At 37.7% G+C, this 7407-nt stretch overlaps 1 long non-coding RNA gene across 2 annotated transcripts in view; it reads right to left on the bottom strand.

The window, feature by feature from the left end:
* LOC147476446 (uncharacterized) overlaps window positions 1-7051 on the bottom strand; it is a 10256-nt gene extending 3205 nt beyond the window's left edge. For both annotated transcript variants that reach the window (XR_015207888.1, XR_015207889.1), the window contains exons 1-2: window positions 6752-7051; window positions 3807-3888 (exon numbers count right to left, since the gene is read on the bottom strand). This is a non-coding gene — a long non-coding RNA (uncharacterized LOC147476446). The remainder of the gene's footprint in view (window positions 1-3806; window positions 3889-6751) is intronic.
* Window positions 7052-7407: the final 356 nt, after the last annotated feature.

The raw sequence follows: 7407 nt of genomic DNA, 5'->3' as shown, positions 1-7407 counted from the left end.
CTACTCGACTCGAACCACTACCATCTCCATGATCACCACCACCTCCTCGACTTTGACCACTAGCACGAACCTGAGCATGATCATCATCAAAACCAGGAGGACCACCACCACCTACTCGACTCGGACCACTACCATCTCCACGACCACCACCACCTCCTCGACAAGGACCACTGGCACGAACTTGAGCATGATCATCATCATCGCTATCGTTATCGTCATCAACAACATTGTAAGCATTATCGTGCTCCCCATCACTAGGCATTCTCCATGCATCAGGATCATAATATGTTTCACCATCAAGTTGAGTGTCATTAAGAGATTGAGCTGCTTCAAAGTTATCCTCAGGATTGGGATTCGGAACAGGTTCCCAATTTCCATCTATTGGCACACCAGATTGCTCTGCAATGTATGAATTAGGACTACCGCTTTCATCTAATAATGCCTCAGGGGTTCTCTCTCTGTCATCAATCCAATCAAAAATAGGACAGTCTGAGTCATTATCGACTGGGTACAATGATGTGAGGTCCAAGATCTTCTTCTCTTCTTCGAATTGGTTATTTAGTTAGACATGCTTGCTTTTCATTCGAAGGTTGTAGTGGACAAAAACTCAATCCTCCAGTGACTCGGTTCTCGAGCTACAACGTTTTGCCGAGTGTATTAATCCAAACGTGCTCCAATTCCTCTCACATCCAGATGATGAGGTAGTTTGTGAGAGGATCCGTATAGCTAACGTTTTCAAGTGGTCGACATAACCGTCTTCAACATTCATCCACCAATCAGCTGCGTCAATGACAAACAATATAGACCATATTATATAATTTTGTATGGACTAAAACTAAAATAGGCCAGTTACAAGTTCGTAGTAGGTTAACAATGAAACTAACCCGGCATGACTTTGGTTCTTCCATATACAAGAATTGGCGCAGAGAATACCCCAGAAGCCTCTCGATAAGCTTTACATTCATTTAAGCAAGCCAATTGATCTGATAGGTCTGGGATCAATTGGTTAATGACTGTCTGCATTGCTGAGAGGAACTCCCCATTGTATGCAACATTTTCACTATCAGGGCCGTAAATTACGGCAGGATTAAGGTAGTGTGCTACAAGTAAATTTGTAGCATATTAGCTTACAATAGTTATGGTACAATTAAATAAACCTCGAGTTAACAAAAATATTACCAGCTTTGTGTAATGGGTGCCCCAATTGGTTGTTCCACCTCCTCTTAATGATTCCAACAATCCATTCAGGCAAGCGAATCTTCCTCCGAACTTGCTCAATTGTTATTTCTACCCATCTGTGTAAAAATGGCATGGTCGGTTTATCATCCCTATCCACCTTCTGCAATAAAATAACAATGGGTTCTAATACAGCTACAATCCCCTTCACATTCTACCAAAATTCTCGGCCGTTTATAATATCCTCAACCATCATCATCTAGACCGTAGGATTATCATTCTTGATTTCAAGATATCCTTCAGAAGTAAACATTGACCGGAGCTTGTTCTTTTTCTTCAGCAAACTTTTCAATGCCATGTAATTACTGGCAAATCTAGTTGGACCAGCTCGAACTAAGTCTCCACCACACACTTCCCTCATAAGGGAAACAACTCGAGAGTGGTTATAAATGAAAGACGTGATATCCTTCGCCTGATCAAGGATTGCTTTCATCAACGGGGCTCGAGAAAATTCTTTCAAGATAAGGTCTATAGAATGAGCCGCGCATGGGGTCCAGAAAAGGTTATACCCTATTGTACATGAAGTAGTTTAGTAGACAGTTCATACAAAAAACCTATTTGCAAAAGGAATCTAAAATGGGAGAATAAAATTTATTTGTAAGTATACCATTTTCTCTTGCAAGCATCTCTCCAGCTTTCTTAAAATTCGCCCCGTTGTCCGTTACAATCTGAACAACATTATCCTTGCCAACCTTGTCAACAACACGTCTCATGTGTTTCAGTAAGTGGCGGTGATCTTTCTTATGTTTCGATAGATTAACAGACGAATCAAAAGTCATGAGCCCATCACAATACACCATGAAGTTCATCAAGACCGCGTTGGACCACCCGGGAATCACACATAACGGTGACACCATATGTAGACCATTTTATTTTCATATGGTCAATATACAATTTGCACTCTGCCTTAAGCCTCTGCAACTCTGAATTTAGTAGTTGATAGGCTGAAGGAGGGGTCACTCCAAGACTGACGCGACATGCCTCATCGAACATCATCTTGTAATACGGGTTGTTGGCCACTGCATTTGGAGATAAGTTTCCCCAAAGTACAAATCTAGCCACAGCTGTTCTAAACACCCCATCTTTTGACTTACCAGCTGGCGTCATCTGGTGGACAGATGGTTGATTAACATCAAGACTTCTCGGCGAATTGACATCAATAAGCTCGGGATGCCTAGTGCTTTTCGAACGAGAGAAGAGAGACATAAGACCTTTGCCTTTTCGAGAGCTTGTGCTTGCAACATTGGTGTTCTCTCTGGTTGGAGCCCTCTTATCCCACAAGCCCGTCTCGCAGAACCTCTGGTACTCATCCCTAGATTGTTGTCGTGCCATCTCGAACTCGTTGTCATCCTCGTCTGAGTCTTCTCCAGGAGGGTGTGCATGCATGGCAGCTCTATAATGTTCTTCAGCTATCTTTTTTACATTTCTCTTCTCAATTCCAGACTCAATTATTTGTCGGAACATATCTCGAATTTCTTTTCCACACTTCAAACATTTCTCAACATTTTTGTTCCCTCCACGAAGATGTACTTTCAGCCTTGTAATGCCACCTCCAGCTAAAATATTATCACAGTATTTGCACTGTGCCCCGTTTTTATTTCCAGGGATACGAATAGCTTGGTCCCACCCGATATCAAATCCCTTTGGCATTTCTATCCTCATTTATCACAAACGAGAATAATTTAATATATACATCAAACCAAAATATAATTAAATTTGATGATTTCTATTTAAAAATACATGGATCAAGTACGTGGTACGGTCCTATAACTCAAATTCCAATGTTGCCTTAATTGTGTCTGGCGCTTTTTCTACATTTAGTTCTAATAGTCAAGCATCAAAATATTAACAATATCAAACAATTACAGTCAAGTTCGAAACCGGCATCCAGGCTTGTGATCGAATTAACCAATCTTTAAATAAGTAGGAACTCTCAGATCACCCGTAGGTGCACCGTGTTCTGGAACCAAAGTGTACTTTGAGTGATATCAAGAATATTCCAATGTTGCCTTAACTGTGTCGGGCGCTTTTCCTACATCTAATTCTAATATTCATGCCTATACCAATGCTAATTAATCGTATCTTCCCTGTACTTAGAAATAACTGTATAAATTATTTAGACAATTTTACCATTGCATTATATTTTTAACACTTACTTGCTTGTTTATAAAAAAAATGATCTAAAAATATTTTGACAGAGTTTCCTTTGTTTATTCATCTTTTTGACCACCTGTATTATGCCTAAAATACTCATTAAAAAAAAAAAAACATAAATTCTATAACACTATCAGTTCATCCATAGAATCTGAATACCAAGTTAAATTACATTAGCCATTCAAATTAATTTAAAATCATGCACAAATAAAATATAAAAAACATATAACCTACACACTTGATAACTAAACCAAGAATAAATCCTAATACTACCTAATATACAAACCAAATGACTTTACCATGGCACACAACCAAAACATATCTCTTATATGCATACAAACACCCACAATTTCAGTTATTGCAAAAAACAACAAGCAACAAATAAAACTAGTATACGAAATGGGTAGAAGTTTTACCTTAAGAGAATCAGAAGCCAACTTCACTGAGACAACACGACGTACCTAGAGCGCAACAACTAAGTTTTCAACTGTGCTTATGCTGCAAAATAGAAAAACAAGCAACCATTGAGAACATACTTGTACAAAAGACAAGGAAGAGTTCATGGAAGAGTTTGCTCTACCCTCAAAGACAAGGACCAAAGATGGGTACAATCCTCTTCTAGATGACTTCAAGAATACAAAATATCTTATGATATACATAACTCAAATATAAAACCATCACTTCACATCACATTCTAAAAAAAAATCGGCAGAGTTTCATTTGTATTTTCAACATTTCATAAATTTAAAACCTGTCATAACCTGAAAATCAAATAATATACTTCCATAACATATATTAAAACCTCATACCTCATAAACCCAAGTACCCAACTACTCAAATATATATTGATTCGTGGAAAAAAAAACCAAACAAAAAGTAGATGATCCCTGCTGCATTTCGACATAAAAACATTATATATGGTGGAGCTTGATATCCAGGGTCGTCATGGTGCAAGCTGGCTATGACTGTCCTGGTACGTAGCCTGACTTGACTCACTTGAGAAGCTTTTTAGTAGAGGATTGTAAGTATTTAAATAAAAAGACAACTTGCAATTTAAAAGAATGAAGGAGACCCTAATCGTAATGTCTTCAAATGAAAATTATCCCTTTCAGTTTAACTCTATACAACTTGCATTTTTTTATGTTACAGTCTTGACCAAACACAAAAAATGGAGAAATATTATCTAAAGACAAAATTTCTTCCACCACTATGTCTATTTCTAATATTCCATCACTGTCTTTGACAAAACATATCAGGAATGATGAAATCTTCAAATGCGCTAAACTGGTACGTACTAGGTATTGGTCCTTAAAAGATGTTCACTGGACAGACCCGAAACCCGAACTCAATTTAATTCCCACTTGGAATTGAATAGAGAATATTTGAACCTTATTTCTTACCCTTGTCAAATGACTAGATTACACTTGCCGGCAACATCTATTGAAATAGTCTAGTTCCATTACATTCCCTTGCTACAATCAAAACCCCTCTCTTACAAACATATATCGTCAGTGTCATACCTATATTCCATCATAAATACCCCTACGTAAGGCTGGTCATCGAGTCGAGCTATTCGTGAGTAACTCGAGCTCGGCTCGTCGAAGGCTCGACTCAAACTAGTTCGCACAAAAGTATGAGTCGAGCTTGAGCTTAATTTAAAGCTCATTCTAGATAGCGAGTAGTTCGAGTTCGAGTAGCTCACGAGTTACTCGTTTTATAAGCCAATACGTAGTATATAATTTATAATTTATACCCAACTATAATTTACAATTTATACTAGTTTTAATGTTTTATATACATTTTTTTCGAGTTTGAACTCGAGTTCGAGTTCAAACAAGCATAACTGAACTCGAGTTCGAACCTGAGCTCGAGCTCGAGCTATTAGTATAACTAGGCGAGTCGAGCTTGAGCTTCAATATTAAGCTCGAATCGCGAAGTTCGAAATTCGAAGCTTCGCAAGTCGCGAAGTCGAGCTCGAGTATAACAAAACTCGACTCGGGTAGCTCGATGACTAGCCCTACCCCTATGAAAACTACAGTTAAAATAGAGGTCAATCGGCCACAACTGTAAAGATCTAAAGCTAGAACATAAAACGGAAGGTCAGAATTCAGAAATACCACTTCTGGCTGAGTGCTTCTTCGCCGAGATATATAATAGGATAGAACTACTTTCTAACTGATAAAGATTATAGAAACCCCTTCCTAGAAGAAAATCGTCAGTTTTCCCTCGCAAACATGTCTCACACGCCGCATTCTAGCTAGTAGGAAAAACTTGCGCCTCAAAGTACTTCAGACATTGTCACACCATTTTGTAACTAATGCCAAAAGTGAATGTATTGGAACTAATGCCGAAAACATCTAGAATGCATCAACATAAGCATGCTGAAGTAAGTGTGCTATTTATTTTCATCCAGTTGAAACCGATACCTTAATAGATTTTTAAAGCTTTTGCAAGCTCAAGTTAGAGAACTGAATTTTGACCAGTTCAAGTTACTATCACGGTAGTGCTTGTTGAAATTCTTATTGTTGGTAAGGTGCCCTTGCCAACTTTTTGTATCAGATTGGGCAAATAGGTGCTGCAGGTATTACACAGTATAAATATTTCATTTAGAGATGTGAACATTATGGATCAAGTTTGACTAGTCGCAATAGATAAGTTTATAATCTTTTTAACTGGACTAATTTCAATCCGAAGAGAAAGGAAAGTTGAAGCATGCCTCGACCTTCACCTTGCTAAGTTGCTTCTTCCTCTCTATTCTCTACCATGGCTCCCTTCTTTCTCTTGTTCACCACTTTTCAAACTTGTTTTTATTTGTACAGTTGTTTTATTATCTTTTCTTACATTCTGTGAGGTTTCGAGAAAGTGAATACAATAAGCATGCTGAAGTACTAATGCCGAAAACAACATAAGTGTGCTGTTTCGAGAAAGTTTGAATGATGCTAAATGAATACAATAACAGTACATTGTTTTCAATTTTCTTTCCTTCTTTATCTTGAGTGCAGAACAAAAGCTTCACTACTAGCTTGGTAGCTAAACTAAAATAGTTTTCAACTTCTTTCATGATATGTTTAAACAATGTTAACATGTCAAACTAGGTTCACTAATTACTAAACTAATTCTTTTAACAAAATTCATATGCATTTTCTCTTACTTTAAAATATTAACAATTCAATTTTGTCAAGCAACAGTTGAAAAGAAACAAAAACGACAACAATAAATATAGCAAGATTAATTAAAAATCTCAATTTCATTTCTACAAAACAACACATTCTAGCTGATGACTAATCAAATATCAGATATTTAGATCATACAACATAAATAGCCATGTTTAACTGTTAAAAAACAATACAATTAAACTCACTTGTTAAGTTTGAGAGGTGTGTGAGAGACCGAGAGTGGAGAAGAATGAGCTTTTATAGCCGTCTTCATTTCGCGTGGGAGAGGGTAGGACTGTAGGAGTAGCCTATTTTGATTTTCCTTCGTCGGTTTGCAATCACCAGCACCAATTATCTCCAACAATATCGGGTACAAAACATATCATTGAAATATCACGATATATCAAAAAATATCGTCGATATTTGCACTGGTATGTATCCAAATTAGTATCGTGATATTTCGATGCCCTTCTCTGAAATCTCGATATATATCGCGATATTTTGTACTATGGCTCCATTCTGGAATTTTGACAGCTTGAGAAAAAGATGCAGGGAACAACTGAATAAGACACTTTAGACAAAAAAGCTTTATGACAAATAGAAAAAATAGTGTCAGAAACATAAAAAACCATAGGATATGGAGTGGAAAACCGTATTACCTGAGAGTTCGATTGGAGGAGGTTGGCCAAACGAGGGACTGTAGGTGCCCTAGTGAGACTAGGACAATGATAATCTTTGATGAGAAGTGGTGAGGGGTGTCGCACTCTAGTAGATCAAGATGAGGTAGGAGGATTGGGGTGTGGTGGCTGAGGGAGTTCCAAAATTGCGGGTGACGGAGCTGTGGGAGTTGGAAGATTGTCAG

This window comes from Coptis chinensis, chromosome 9 (genome assembly GCF_015680905.1).
Source record: "Coptis chinensis isolate HL-2020 chromosome 9, ASM1568090v1, whole genome shotgun sequence".
Classification (NCBI taxonomy): domain Eukaryota; kingdom Viridiplantae; phylum Streptophyta; class Magnoliopsida; order Ranunculales; family Ranunculaceae; genus Coptis; species Coptis chinensis.
Note: the sequence above shows the minus strand (reverse complement) of the source record. Positions and strands in the feature narration are given on the sequence as shown.